This window comes from Cupressus sempervirens, chromosome 8 (genome assembly GCF_028749045.1).
Source record: "Cupressus sempervirens isolate cs-2001-9-10 chromosome 8, ASM2874904v1, whole genome shotgun sequence".
Classification (NCBI taxonomy): domain Eukaryota; kingdom Viridiplantae; phylum Streptophyta; class Pinopsida; order Cupressales; family Cupressaceae; genus Cupressus; species Cupressus sempervirens.
In genome coordinates, this window is record NC_143125.1 from 109,764,135 (window position 1) to 109,778,597 (window position 14,463).

Genomic DNA, 14,463 nt, shown 5'->3' on the forward strand with positions numbered 1-14,463 from the left:
TTAACTACAAAAAGGTAGCACACTACATAGTTAGATGTCTTGAGCCAATCATAAGGGAGACAAGTGATTGGAGAGAGAACTACAACTGGAAATATTCTAGTAAGAAGTGGTCCAAGGTGAAAGAAAAGAAGCAATACTAGATTGCTGAAGAAGGTGTGACTAATGTAGAGGCAATCGGTGATGAGGAAGAATATGAAGACAAAGTGTCATTTTTCACCATCATGGAAGAAAGGGTGGAGAGAGCCCTATTAACAAGTACATGCCTCCATAAGAACTAGATAATAAAGAATGGTTGTTCACATCACATGTTAGGTAATAGGATCAAGTTCCACGAAGTGGAAGCATACTATGGAGGAATGGTGAAGTTCGACAACAACTCAACATGTATGGTGATAAGAAAATGTACTCTAGCTTTGAATGACACTACTTCCTATGAAGACATGTAATTAGTGGAAGGATTGAATACAACTTGTTGAGTGTGGCTCAATTGATGGATAAAGGCTACAAGTTTGAGTTCAACAGAGGGTCTTGCAAAATATTTTACAAAACATGAAAGCTACTAGCCATAAGAGAGAATTCTACCTCAATATTTTTGGTAATACATGTATGGTAGGTAACACTAATAATAGTAAGTTATGGCATAGGAGGTTGTGTGGTCCTATGAGGACAAATAGTGTGTTTGGAGACATATACTTTATGATGTCCATTGATGATATCTCTAGAATGATGTGGATTGTTTATTTAAAAGAAAAGCCATAAGCCTTTTACATGTTCAAAGTGTACAAGGAAAATCTAGAAAGGGAGACTAGTAGAGCATTAAAATTCTTTAGATCAGATCGAGGAGGTGAGTTCACCTTACAAGGATTCAAAAGTTACTATGAGGAGCATGGAATCAGAAGGAAAATGTCATCCCCAAGAACACCACAAAAAAATGGTGCTTATGAAAGAAGAAATAGAACAATCATAGACTATGCTAGGACATTAATGATTCAGAACAACATTGTACATATCTACTAGAGAGAGGTTGTAAGAATAATAATGTGCACCTTAAATCAGGTATAGATAACGAAGGGGACAAAAAAGACCCCTTATGAACTATGGTTTGGTCACACAACATCCACCAGTTACTTTTTGGTATTCAAAATAAAGTTTTATATCAAAAGGGATGAATACTAAGGGAAGTTTGAACCTTAAGAGTGATGAAGGTATCTTTTTGGGATACTCTACAAAGAGTAAAGATTACTGATGTCTGTATCTTAGCAAGATTGTGGAATCTTCCAATGACAATATGGATGAATTTTCATTGAAGAATGAGGAAGAAAACATAAAGGAACTAGAAGACTATAAGTAGTTTGAGTATACTCCACTGAATGAGACAATGGAGAGGGTATCGCTTGAAGGAAAACCTATGCAAGGAGTTATACTAACACTAGCAGCAGAATTTAGAGCCAAAGAACAAAGAGATGAAGCACCAAAAGGTGAACTATTTATAGAAAAAAAAGTGAGAAGACACCACTTAGTAGATCATATCATTGATAAAAAGGATGATGGAGTATTAACTAGAAGAAAGGTGAAAATGAAAATATGCCTACTCTCACACATGGAGCCTAGGGCCATAGAAAAGACACTAAGGGATGAAGATTGGAGGAAGACCATGAAAGAGGAGATTGATTAGATAGTGAAAGATGAAAAATATACTTTAGTGGCCTAACCAGATGAAGAAAATGTCATCAACACAAAGTGGGTGTTTCAAAATATGATGAACAAAGATGGAGAAGTGGTAAAAAACAAGGCCAGACTTGTTTGCAAGGGATATGGACAAGAAGATGGTATAGATTATAGAGAAACCTTTTCACTAGTGGTTAGACTACAAAGAGTTTGGATACTCCTAACATCAGCACATAAGAACTTCAAAGTATATCATATGGATGTAAAGTCTACATTCCTGAACAATGTTGTGGAGGGAAGATCCTACATTAAGCAACCTAAGGGTTTTGAGAATGAGCAGGGTAAGAATCACATGTGTAGAATAAGAAAAACATTTTATGGACTAAAATACACACCAAGAGCCTGGTATAAGAGACTACACTCATACTTGATAAAGATTGGGTTTGCAAGAACCATTAACTATTACAATCTGTACATGAAGCAGGAGATAGAATAAAGCTTGTTGATTATCAAGACCTTTATGGATGATATCATCTTTAGAGGAGATGATAAACTAAGTGATAATTTTGTAGAAGCCATCGAGAGGGAACTTGTAATGTCAATGATTGAAGAAATCAAATTCTTCATTGGACTTCAAATGTCTCAGCTAAAGGAAGGTATCTTCATAGGAAAAACTAAATATGTCATAAAAATAATCAAAAAATTTGGCATGGAACATGTAAGACCAGTAGGCACTCCAATGGAAACTGGTTGTAAGTTATCAAAGGAGGATAAGAGCCCTGAAGTAAACGAGACACTTTACCTATCAATGATTGGAAAACTAAAGTATATCATACATAACATAGGAGACATAGCACAAGAAGTAGGGTTAGTGGCTAGATTCTTGGACAACCCAAAGGAATCAAACATGGTAGCAATGAAGAGAGTCTTTAGGTATCTAAAGGGTATTGAAGGATATGGTCTATTGTATCCTCACAAGGGAAATTTTGAACTTATTGTTTTTACAGATGTTGATTAGGCAAGAAACATAGATGATAGTGTTGGCTCCTGATTTAACAATGTTTTAATAACCAAACAAATGAGACAAAATTCTTCTAAGGGTAGTTAATTACTATGATGGATGCACTTGAGTAGAATCTTGGCCAACTATAAAGCAACAATCCTTCTTCTCTTTAGGCTCTGCAAAACCTAAGTGGGTAGACCTTGGATTCCTACAATATGAAAAGTGCTAACACATTCTTGAATGCATACAAAGTAGATTAAACCCCTTAATATTCTACACTTATGCAATACAATAGGTATGAAATAGCTAATTACATAACCTAGAGATTCACAAGCTAAGTAGGGGTCATATTTTCAGCTTTGCAAACAAAAAAAGGAAATAGATTTTTGATTATAAATGATTTCAACATAAACCAAATATGAAATAACAAAGTACGCTATCTCCTAGTTGAGAATAGTGCCCTATCCATTATTGAGTCTTACTCAAATCAATACATACATCATGATCCTTATGATATATCCTTGTACTTTTTAAATGAGCCATCAACTTTCAATATGAATCTTCTACCCATCAAAATACTTCCATGAGACCTACAACTCTGTCAGAATATATCAAGCATTTACTTAAAACTATAAATTAACAAAAAAACATACTAATGCATACAACCCTAAACAAGTTGCAATTGAGATATGTGTTATTTTCCCACATAACACATAAAAATGCAAAACTCAGGGACATGAGACAAGATTAAAAATTAAAATGCTTTCAATATTGCTTTGTATTCATTTTTTAAAAATAAAATACATCAAGATGCATGTAATAACTCAAGACTGACACAAAATAGATTAGAACTATGACTATGACATCATTATTTGTTCTTCATATAGAGAGAAATGCTAAAGAATGGTGGAATCACAACTTGAGAACTTGCTCAATGTGTTGGAACCAACCTTGTGCAATGAGAAAGAAGAATATATAGAAGAGGAAGAAATCCTAAATCTAATTTGATGATGCCATTTGTCCACTTGAATCTCTCCCACCTACTATTGTAAAGCATCTTGCCTCTCTCTTCCTTTAATAGAAAATCAAATCTTCATCATTTGCCTCCTCAAACTAATCAAAATATTCCCAAATGATGAAGAAACTAATTGCTTTGGAAAAGCCAAAATCTGCTGCTAAAAATGTTTCCAAAATCCCCACTAAATAGTTTCTAAGGCAAAATACCACTACTAATTATATCCCTACCAAATTTGGAGACAACCCACTTGACAATTTTCTCTAAATTGAAAATGAAGCTCCATGGAAGAAAACAAGACAATGTATTTGAGAAGGCCTTTTTTTCACAACTCATGCAATAACTTATAACTTTTAAGAACTACACACGTTTTGACCATAAAAATGAAATCCTTTCTCTGAGACCTTTCAAATGTTATATAGTACTTGCATATTTGGATAAAAATTATGCCCTAGATGTCTATCTAAAATTTCATACCATTGATGCATAACGAATTCTTCTTCATTGAAAACTTGTTATCTTATTATAAAGAAAACACTTTATAATGAAAATAACTTTAATTTAAAAATGTAGGCCCATTTCACTTTTAAATCCCCTTTAATATTACCTTTCTAAATATTCAATGTGCACCCTTTCCTGTGGGGGAATATTAGTATATTTTTCTAGTTTAAAACTCCTTTCCCTCCCAACTTTCAACATTGTCAACCGATCAAACCTTGATATGACACATGACACTTCTCCATTGGTCCATTCAATCTAGTCATTGACAAATCTCCGCTCCATCACCTCTGCCTGGACTACTTGCCATGTCAACACCACCTCACTGCCTAATCACTACCACTTGTCTCATCTAACTCTCGACTTAACCTATGATGTCACGCTTGCCTTGTTTTCCATGCCATGAGTCAGTTTGTTATTTGCTCCATGGCTTATTCAATGGTCAATGCTATTACAATTTCCTTAGAGTGTCAATCAAAATTTCCTTGCATCTCACTTTCCATGTGTCTTAATCTAAGAAAATGAGCCTTACAATAATGCAAACTTTGTGTCATAAAGCAATAGCTTTAGACAATTAGATATAAGATACTCACATATAAAATGGCTTGAATAACCTATGCCAATGTGGGATTGATAATTTTGGGAACAAGATTACCTCTGTGGCACTCTCCTACTCAAAATAACAATTTGTGTGCACAGATGAATTTAGGAGTGGATTTAATTGTTAAGGACTAGGATGATTATTTTTCTTACATCTTGTTAGCCCTATTTTTCATCGGCTGATTTTGTTTTTTTATATCTTAGGAATAGTCCTCACTTTGTCTCACAAAGGGTTTGTTTTAGTTTTATCATTGAAATATTTTTACCCTAAAAATAGAACCCTAAGTATATTTTATGTCTTGTATTAAATTCTCAAAATTTTGTCATCTTGAACCTTGCCTTAATACTCTTCTAGTTTAGGTTCACAACTTTGGACAAGATGTAGGGTTTTGTTTTCTCTAGGTCGCAAAGATGCGATATCATTTCGTCTACAACATCTCTAGTCTCATTTCAGGATTTAAGAATTACTGTTGTGATCTAGCGATGTGAAGAAGAGCTTGACTTCACGAGTTGTATTTGGTCTTATAGGTTTTAAGTTATGAAGTCATGATTACTTGTTGGTGACAACATCTCTTGTCTCTTTTAGACAATAATCATTATGGTCACAAAGTTGTGATCAACATAACCCAAGCCAGGAGTGCTACATCACAATGGTTTTCATAGCTATGATTTAAGGGTAGTGATGTTGTGATGTTTTCATTTTGTTATAAGATTGTAACTTCTCCATAGCTAACTGTGAAATAAACTAAGCACTCACAAAGTAGTGACAGGTAGATTAGCAATTTATCATAACATCTCCATGGTTAGCTCTTTGATGTATTTGTATCTTGCAAGGTTTCAATGGTACATAAAAGGGCTATGATCATCACTTCTCTATGGTTTATCTAAACTAGAAGTTTCAAGTCATGAAGTGACAACAAAGGCTTGTGTGCGAATTCACAAAGATGATTGTAAATCATATGTTACCACATGGAGAAATTAGAGCGAGCCAAACTAGAAGATCAAGTGGTGAAAATGATACTCGTTGAATCATGTGCGCCATTAACCTTGATAATTGCATGTGTTCGCAATGTTACAAGTAGGGGTAAGGTTTTATGTTGCGAAGTAGTGATGTGATTAATATGTATTAAAGTGTAGCATTGCTAGTCAAGGTTCATGGTTAGAAGTAAAGGTTGCAATGTTATGATGAACAAAGTAAAAGGGGTCAATGTAACCTCTCTAGTATAAAGTGTTTCAATTTCTTAACTATTACAATGTCATGATGAAGGTTAAAGGGCGTTAAGTGTAACTTTGTGGGTGCAAGTTTCTAATGCTAAGATAAGGTTGCAAAGTGACGACAAAGGGTGAGTGTGACATCCGAAGTTGGCTTACACAGTTAAAGTATGGGGTAATGATTCGATGAAATGAAAGAATAATGTTAGGTACATCTTTGCACCCTCTTTCCATGGTTTGGAGATAACTATTGTGAAGCTTTAACTAGGTTTAAATGTTGAGGGGAACAACTAAGTGCTACATCACAATAGTCAGATTTTGTTCTTAAAACCCTGTTGTGAAGTGGAGATAAACATGAAAAGAGAAGACCATGACTTCGTAAGCCTTTAAGGGGTATGAACATAAAATGCTGCAAAGGAACAACAAGGGTTATGAGAACAATTGAGTGCAACATCACAACTTTTAGTTTGAAAGGTCTTAGCAAGTTTACGAGGAAAGAATAGGTGGGTCCAACCAATCATTTTAATACCATTGCTGATAAAAATAAAACTTGTGTCTAGTTGTGCAACACCACAAAAATATTTTAGTAAAGTAATTTTGAAGATTTCAAAATTGAGTTCGCGCATGCAAAGTTTAATGCCATAAATGTTGGTTCTAGCTTTTAAAGGTATTTTTGAATAAGCTATAGAAATAACCATTATAGAGAAGTTTCTCAAAGCCAAGGGAATTTGCAGAGACAAGGTTTTAGTGAGAATCACAGAGTTGATTGCTAGTTCAAGATGACAGAGCAAGAAGGTGAATTTATTGCACAAGTGGAAATTGAGGAAGTTTCAATGAGTTAGGCCCACACAAGAACTAAAAATCCAAGTCCTTTTGTAGAAGAATGGGAAAATATTCTTCTTGGTTCTTCAAATGCACAATCTTTGAATGCTCATGAAATAAGAGACCCATATAGTTTTTGTTGATATGGCATAGCGCCTAACACCAATAGAGAAAAAATTTTCTAGTTTTTATATGAAAATAGATTGAAGAACCCTCCAGCCTCTAACCCTTTGTATAGAAATTTGATCAAGTTGATTGTTCTAGATGTATTTTTCAATGTATATTTGGTGAGGACTTTAATTAAGGCGTATAACCCCTCCACTCAATCATTTCATAGATGGGATAGGAGTGTGTTATGTATGTTAGATAGGGAGTTGTCCATTGAAGCATTTTTTCTTGAAAGACCTAGGGGGGTAGAAATTGATTTGGAGAAATTTGAGGGAACCTTCTAGTGTTGGGTGATGCAACGCGCTCCCCTGCCCACAGGTGGTTAATTATGTGGTGTTCCATGTTCACTAAAAGTCATGGCTTTTGGTGCAACGGCAAATGGGCCCTACAATTGGTATCAGAGCCTGGTTTTGGCTTGGTCATGGGTTCAAATCTCCCCGGTGCCTTCCCGACCCGCGTAAGCACCTGGTATGTGCGTCGAGGGGGAGATTGTTGGGTGATGCAACGCACTCCCCTGCCCACAGGTGGTTAATTATGTGGTGTTCCATGTTTACTAAAAGTCATGGCTTTTGGTGCAATGGCAAATAGGACCTACATCCAGTCACAAAAAAAGTTTCGTCATTGGTAAGGTTATGAGACAACACATTCCCTTCAGCAAGAAGTAGATGAGGGAAATACCAAAAAAGGTCAAAAAACTCATGCCTCTTGAGTATTTTTGTGGTTAGTTTCAGAAGATAGTATTTGGTTTGAACAAGGTTCTAGGGGTTGATGGAACCATGAATGCAACTGGTGCCACATATACAATGGCCATAAACATTCATGACTTGTATAAAAATGTGGGTTATGATTATGTCAGGCACATAATCACAATATTGTAGAATGAGATCATAACTGCACAACAAGGAGGGATGAAAAATTTTAAATTTCACCATTTTTCAATTCTCATGCACTTGATTATGTACAAGAACATTGGTCATATCAATCTAGAGTTCATTGAGTAGAATGAGGAGTATGGAGAAGCCCTTCTTGTATAATGATGGACCGGGGTATGGAATAGATTTTACCCTTGTGAAAAATCTATTTCATTTGATAATAATTTTGTGTTCCCAATCATGATTATGATAGAAAGTAATTTAGACAGAGTGCCAAGTACAACAAGGAGATTACTTAGGCCTACTCTATGTTATTATGATGATGCAAAATTGGAACACAATTGGGGGGACATGTTTTTGTTTGAGAATTGTAATATCACAAGGGTTTATAGGTTATTACAACCACCCCATGTTTTACCCAGATTTGTTCCTAAGAGAGTAGGCATCGCAAAATTATTTTGGTCGAACAAGAAGAACAAGGACCTTTTTGTGCAAAAAATTTAGGGTTGGGAATTTCAATATTTGTAAAGATGCAACTGATGAGATTGATTAATTTTTAAGACAATTCAAATTCCCTCATTTAGTTTCTAGGACATATGATCCTGAGGATGTAGTGAGGGTGGCATCGAGGCAAATGAGGGTATACAATCTGCCCCCAAGTAAAAAATTATGGGAAGAGGATGTAATTAGAAATTGTCTATTTGAAGATCAATGTAAAGATAGAACATTAAAATAGAGGGATATTATGAAGGTTGAGGAGGAAATGAGAAGAAATGACCTGACATTTCTAGGCTTTTATAGTGAGGTCAAATATTTAGAGATATTTAATAAGTGTATTGAAAATTATCAAGAAATCATGTCCAAAATGCCTGATCAAGTACAAGAACAAGAGGAAGAGAGAGTGAACCCTGTATCTCTTGAACTTGATGTTTTCCATAAAGTGGAAGATGAAGAGGAACAACCTGAAACACCAACATGGGAATAGGAGGGAAGAATAAAGGAAAAAATTAATTGAAAGTCCTCAGAAAGCTAGAGAGAAACCTCTACAAATTTTGCCAAGGAAAAGTCAATACTTTGTTGACTTAAGGAAAATATTTTTGATAGATCAAGCCACTAAAAGTGAGAAATCTCCTAGAGAGCTAGAAATGATTGCCAAAAGGTTGGATGCCAAGATCATCCAAGCACAAGAATTTTCGGAGGATGACGATTTCATGAAAAGTGATGAATTTACAAGTTTTTCATTTAAACAACCAAAATGAATTGACTTTGACTCTACAACCTAGAGAATCAGATAAAAAGTTGTTGATTTAGTAGAAAAATTACAGGCCTATGATCCCAATAGTGAGACTCTCACTATGGAGGAGGCTAGATAATTGTTAAAGAGAAGTGGAATGCTATTGCTCCTTGGGTTGGATTTGAGTTATTCTTTCATGTTAGATCAGATTAGGAAATAAGAATAGTCAATTTCTTTGAAGCTTTTAGCTAGGAGAGTTATAGAGAGAACCATGTTATAATATGAATGCTCAAACTATGGTTGTATGGAGTATAGCTCCTAAATTAGACAAACTAAAAATAATAGAGGTAAGAGATACTCCTCGGGGGAGTGCAATTGTTTGGAGTGTACAATCTACATTTGGTAGTGAGGTTTCTGGTTTATTAAGTGCTATAAAATCATTAAGCAAAGATAAAATGTAACAAATTGAGGATCAACTTGCTCAAACATTTAGGAATTATGTTTGTACAAGGAAGCAATATGAAGAAGAAATGAAAAAGACCCATGTGATGGAATAGAAGGTCACATAATTAGAAATAGAAATCACAACTTTGAAAAGTGCTATTGGGCATATAGCATAGGTTAGTAACAAAGAGATCTAGAAAGAAGAAGAGGGATTAATTCCCACTATGACGATTGATCAACCATCAGGCATGGGTATTGATTAAAAGGATACATAAAAGGAGGCAAAGGTAAAAGCAATGCAAGACATAGTATGTCATAGGATAAATGTGTTAAAGAATATGTCACAAAATGTTCATAGTGTTTACATTGCTTTACACGATGTAGAACACCAATTTTCTGAGGTACATTCATTGTTAACTTCTTTGTTTGAGAAGTGGGGCCCATATAATTAGTTTTTTGATAGGCTAATTCCAATCATAACCCAGAAAAAAGAGTTGCCAAAGGAAATCATCATCCCTACTAGAAATGTGATTAGCAAGGTTAAGGAATTAAATGGATTTTTCTTTGGTAAAATATAGTTAATACAAAATAAGATGAAAACTATTGTAGATGACACACATGGCTTTATACCTCCTATTGTCAACAGTGATGGAAATTTGAGGGATTGACAGGGGTGGGCCATGTTTTTTGAGAATATTATGAATCATGAGAAGTTTACAACTTATTGTGATGGTGATGTTGATGTTTCAAGTTTCTATGAGGTTATTGATGCTTTATATAAAATTGAAATGGATATGAATAAAGTGGTTGTAGATGCAAAGGATATAAAAAATGAAAGTTGGATCAAGTTCTTAAATGAACTGATTATGGTTAGGGATGCCACATGACCAAATATAGACACTAATATCACCATTTAGGAGGTTGTAGTGGAGACCAAGGATTTTCCTAAAGAAGATAGTGACTGAAAAGAGTTCAAACACACCATGAAGAACCACTAGAGGGAGGACAATCAGTAGAGCAAGGTATCTTACTTTTGCAGTTCACCCACTATGGATAGACCCACACTATAAACAAAGCACTGATCATGAATACAAATTTTGCCAACTGGTCATTTTTGGAACTATCTCCAATATTGTCTCTTGCTATTTTTGTCTTTTTTGTAACAAGTATGATTGTCAAATGAAATTTTGGCATGTATCTTTTGTCTCCCATGTCTAAATCTTGTTGTAATCCTTGTTTATAAAAGGATGTCCAAGACTGGGATTGAGGGTCCAATATTGTTCACATGAAAGGAGAATACAAATATAGTGTGTTAAGTCTATTTTGAATTATCTAATTTCACAAGATTTGATACTAAAAATTTATTCTTTCAAGTTAATTAATACAAAGGGAGAAGTATTTTGAGTTGCCCAATTTGGATCTTATCTCTATTTTATGTTGTCTTTAATTTTTTATAATTCAATGACAAAATGTATTGAGTTCCAGTTGTAAATCATTTTGAATTATATCTTATTTCATATTTGTTATTGAGTAATGTGATTAAGTAAATGCTTAATGTGATATGAGAGAATTAAAGGGTTTCATAGGGTGATCATGATAAGAATGAGATATGAGATTGAGTATTGATTTTCTTCATAAACTAAGGAAATAGATCTGAAGTGGTGGTGTCAAATTTTATGAGTAGATAACCCAATGGATAAAACATTGGTAATGCATTGAAGTTGAGAAAATCATTTAAAAATACACAGTGTCAAATTCATAAATCAAAAGCTTTAATATTTCAATTCCTATTGAAGATATGAAAATGATTAGCCTATCCTTGTTTTAGAGAGCTTTAGGATCTTGAGAATTAGCTATCTTATAGTGCTTTTGATGTCTCTAGATTGGAAGAATTAGAGGCTATTGTTTGCTATAATGGAATTTACAATTAAATATTATTAGAGAAGGAAGTGATAATAAATTCCATGGTACATCCACCTAAATCTTCCAAAATCCAAATATAAGAAGACTAAATGTCTTGTTAGTTGGTCCTAATTACATGTTTGCAAGCACTAATCATGGTCTGTAGATAATTCCTAGGTATTTCCCACATTCAAAGAGTTGTTAACATATTATCAGATCAGGAGCCAATACATCTTATGACCTAAGACCTTTTACAAAAATTGCAGGCCTCTTTCGTAACTTGACAAGCACGAGAAAATCAATGAGAAATCAACTCAACATCACACTAGATAGGACTTGTTACCTACAACCTTAATTCAATACCAAAACATGTGTTCAAGGCCCACATTAGCAGGTCTTCTTGCATTGGATCGAACTTGAAGAGAGATTGATTTTCTTTTTTGTGGTCTTTGATGTCTTCCCTCGCAACATATATGGAGTTAACATCCATAGTCCATGTAGGTAGGTTGAGGAAATAAATTTCAGCCCTATTGTCTCCCCACATCAAATGCATCATATTTGACACTCTACATCTATATGCTTTGATGGGCACCCTCTCCAAAGAAGTAAAAATATTCACATCTTTCTTGGCTAAATCGTTACCTTCTGCATGAAAATGTGCCTCTGCCATATTTTCTCGGTTGCCCCTATCTAAAAAATATTGATCTCTACTAAATCATGGCCCTTTAACTATGTCATGTAAAAAATTATACACTACTTACCCATAATTCATGTCATATTTTGGAGAGGCAACATGTACATCATGCTATCTGACATGCATCACAATTATCATAGAGGATAGGTAAAACAAGCCATTTGCAACTTGAGGCATTAGTAGATTTTTGTATGGAGAATATAAGGCTATGATTTGGTCTCATGACAAATGACTAGGCAAATTTGGAAAAGTGTACAAAATCAACTTCTAGGATTTGCAAAATTGTCTACATTGATAGAACAATTTTTGGTGCAAATGGAATGAATCTAAAAAAGTGTACAAATGAATTTGTCAAGATTTGAGAACTGGAAAAGTTAAAGTATTTTCAGTGTGGAATCCAAAGGTGAAATTAGTTTTACCTCATCTATTAGTGATTCAAAGTTATAACACCCAAAACAAGCCTTCCAATCATTTTATACATCTGGTTACCAGTAAAACCTTAGACATTACATTTGGAATTGCGTTTGAAAGCTAGTCAAATAGACTTTTCATAAGATCAAAATCAAAACATAGGAAATATTTGACCTCTAGAATGAAAACAAAAAATAAATTATTAAATAGGGTCAACTGGGTTAAAGTTATGATCAGTCAAACAAGGCTACTGATAAACTATCATAAAAGACAACTGGGCAATTTTCTTTTATGATTGATCTACTAGATGGCGAGAAGAAAATCAATAAATTTTTCCTAAGATACTTACCTACTAGATAATAAAAAGAAAACCAATATACCAAATAGACTAGTTCTCAGCTTAGAGAATATTTTGGATTTTGAACCTCATGCTTTGCTCTTTATAGGCATTGCATTGTACGGATACCACGTATGAGGGGTAGGAACAATTTTGAGGAAATTATGTATTTTGTCCATAAGTACTTGTATGGATTGTTTTACTTAATTTCTCAAGAAATTATGCATTTTGTGACCCAGTAGATATTTCTAGGAAGGTGTTCCCGACATACTACTTTTCATGGACGACAGTGTTTATTGTATGAAATGGACAACCTATTTTTTTGACATCTATGACAGAAAATGATTCAAAAATTCTTAGCCGTAAGTGTCCATTTCCAATAGAGATTGGGCATGTTATATAATAATATAAAGAAAAATTCTCCATGTTACCAATGAATAAGGAAGCTACGACCCAACTTCCAAGCTATTTATCCAATGAACCCTTTAAAAAAAAACATTAAAAAAATCCAGACATTCAATTTGTAGGAACAGCTAAGAAATATGGCGACTTCACTAAATATAAGAGCCTATGTCCAAATGTTATTTCAAGTAACCAATATTTTTGAACTCAAACAAGTGACCCCTTAAACTGATCTATTGAACTCATTGCACTGATTTGACTCAAAATTGATCACTGATTGGTCAATTAGAAATCATTTCTTAGCTATTCTAAGAACTATCTATTCTATGCGAGGAGGCCCCAAGACTGGCCTTAAAAATTGATCAAATCAAGTAACCAAAGTCTAACACTTGGCACATTTGTTCTTTTTTCCACATAGATCCATCTTGCAAATTCTCGACTCATGACAGTATTCGGGTCAAAAGATATTGACTATCAAAGTTTCCTACTTCAAACTATCCTACATCCAAACATATTAGAAAGAGAAAGTTGCATTTGATTTTGATTTTAAAAACAAGTCAAACGACCACTTCGAAATCTGCAACTTGGGGCATCAGTAGATTTTTGTATGGAGAATATAAGTCTATGATTTGGGCTCATGATGAATAATTGGGAAAATTTGGCAAGTGTATAAAATTCGCTTCCATGATTTGCAAAACTGTATATACTGACAATAATTGTTTGTGCAAATGGAATGGATCTAGGAAAGTGTGCAAATGAATTCATCAAGATTTAAGAAGTGGAATTATTAAAGTATTTTCAATGTGGAATCTAAGGTGAAATTAGTTTGACCTCATCTATTACTGATTCAAAGTTATAACACTCCAAACAAGCCTTCCAATCATTTTGTACATCTGGTTACTAGTAAAACCTTAGAAATTACATTTGGAATCAAATTTGAAAACTAGTCAAATGGATTCGTCATAAGCTCAAAATAAAAACTTAGAAAATATTTGACCTCTAGGATGAAACCAAAAAATAAATTCTTAAATAGGGTCAACTGGGTCAAAGTTATGATAAGTCAAACAAGGCAACTGATAAACTATAATAAAAGACAATTGGGCAGTTTTGAGTTTTTGCAAATGGAATTAGCTTGAAAAACTTATGAAATAGATTCATTAGGACTTCAAATTGCAAATATG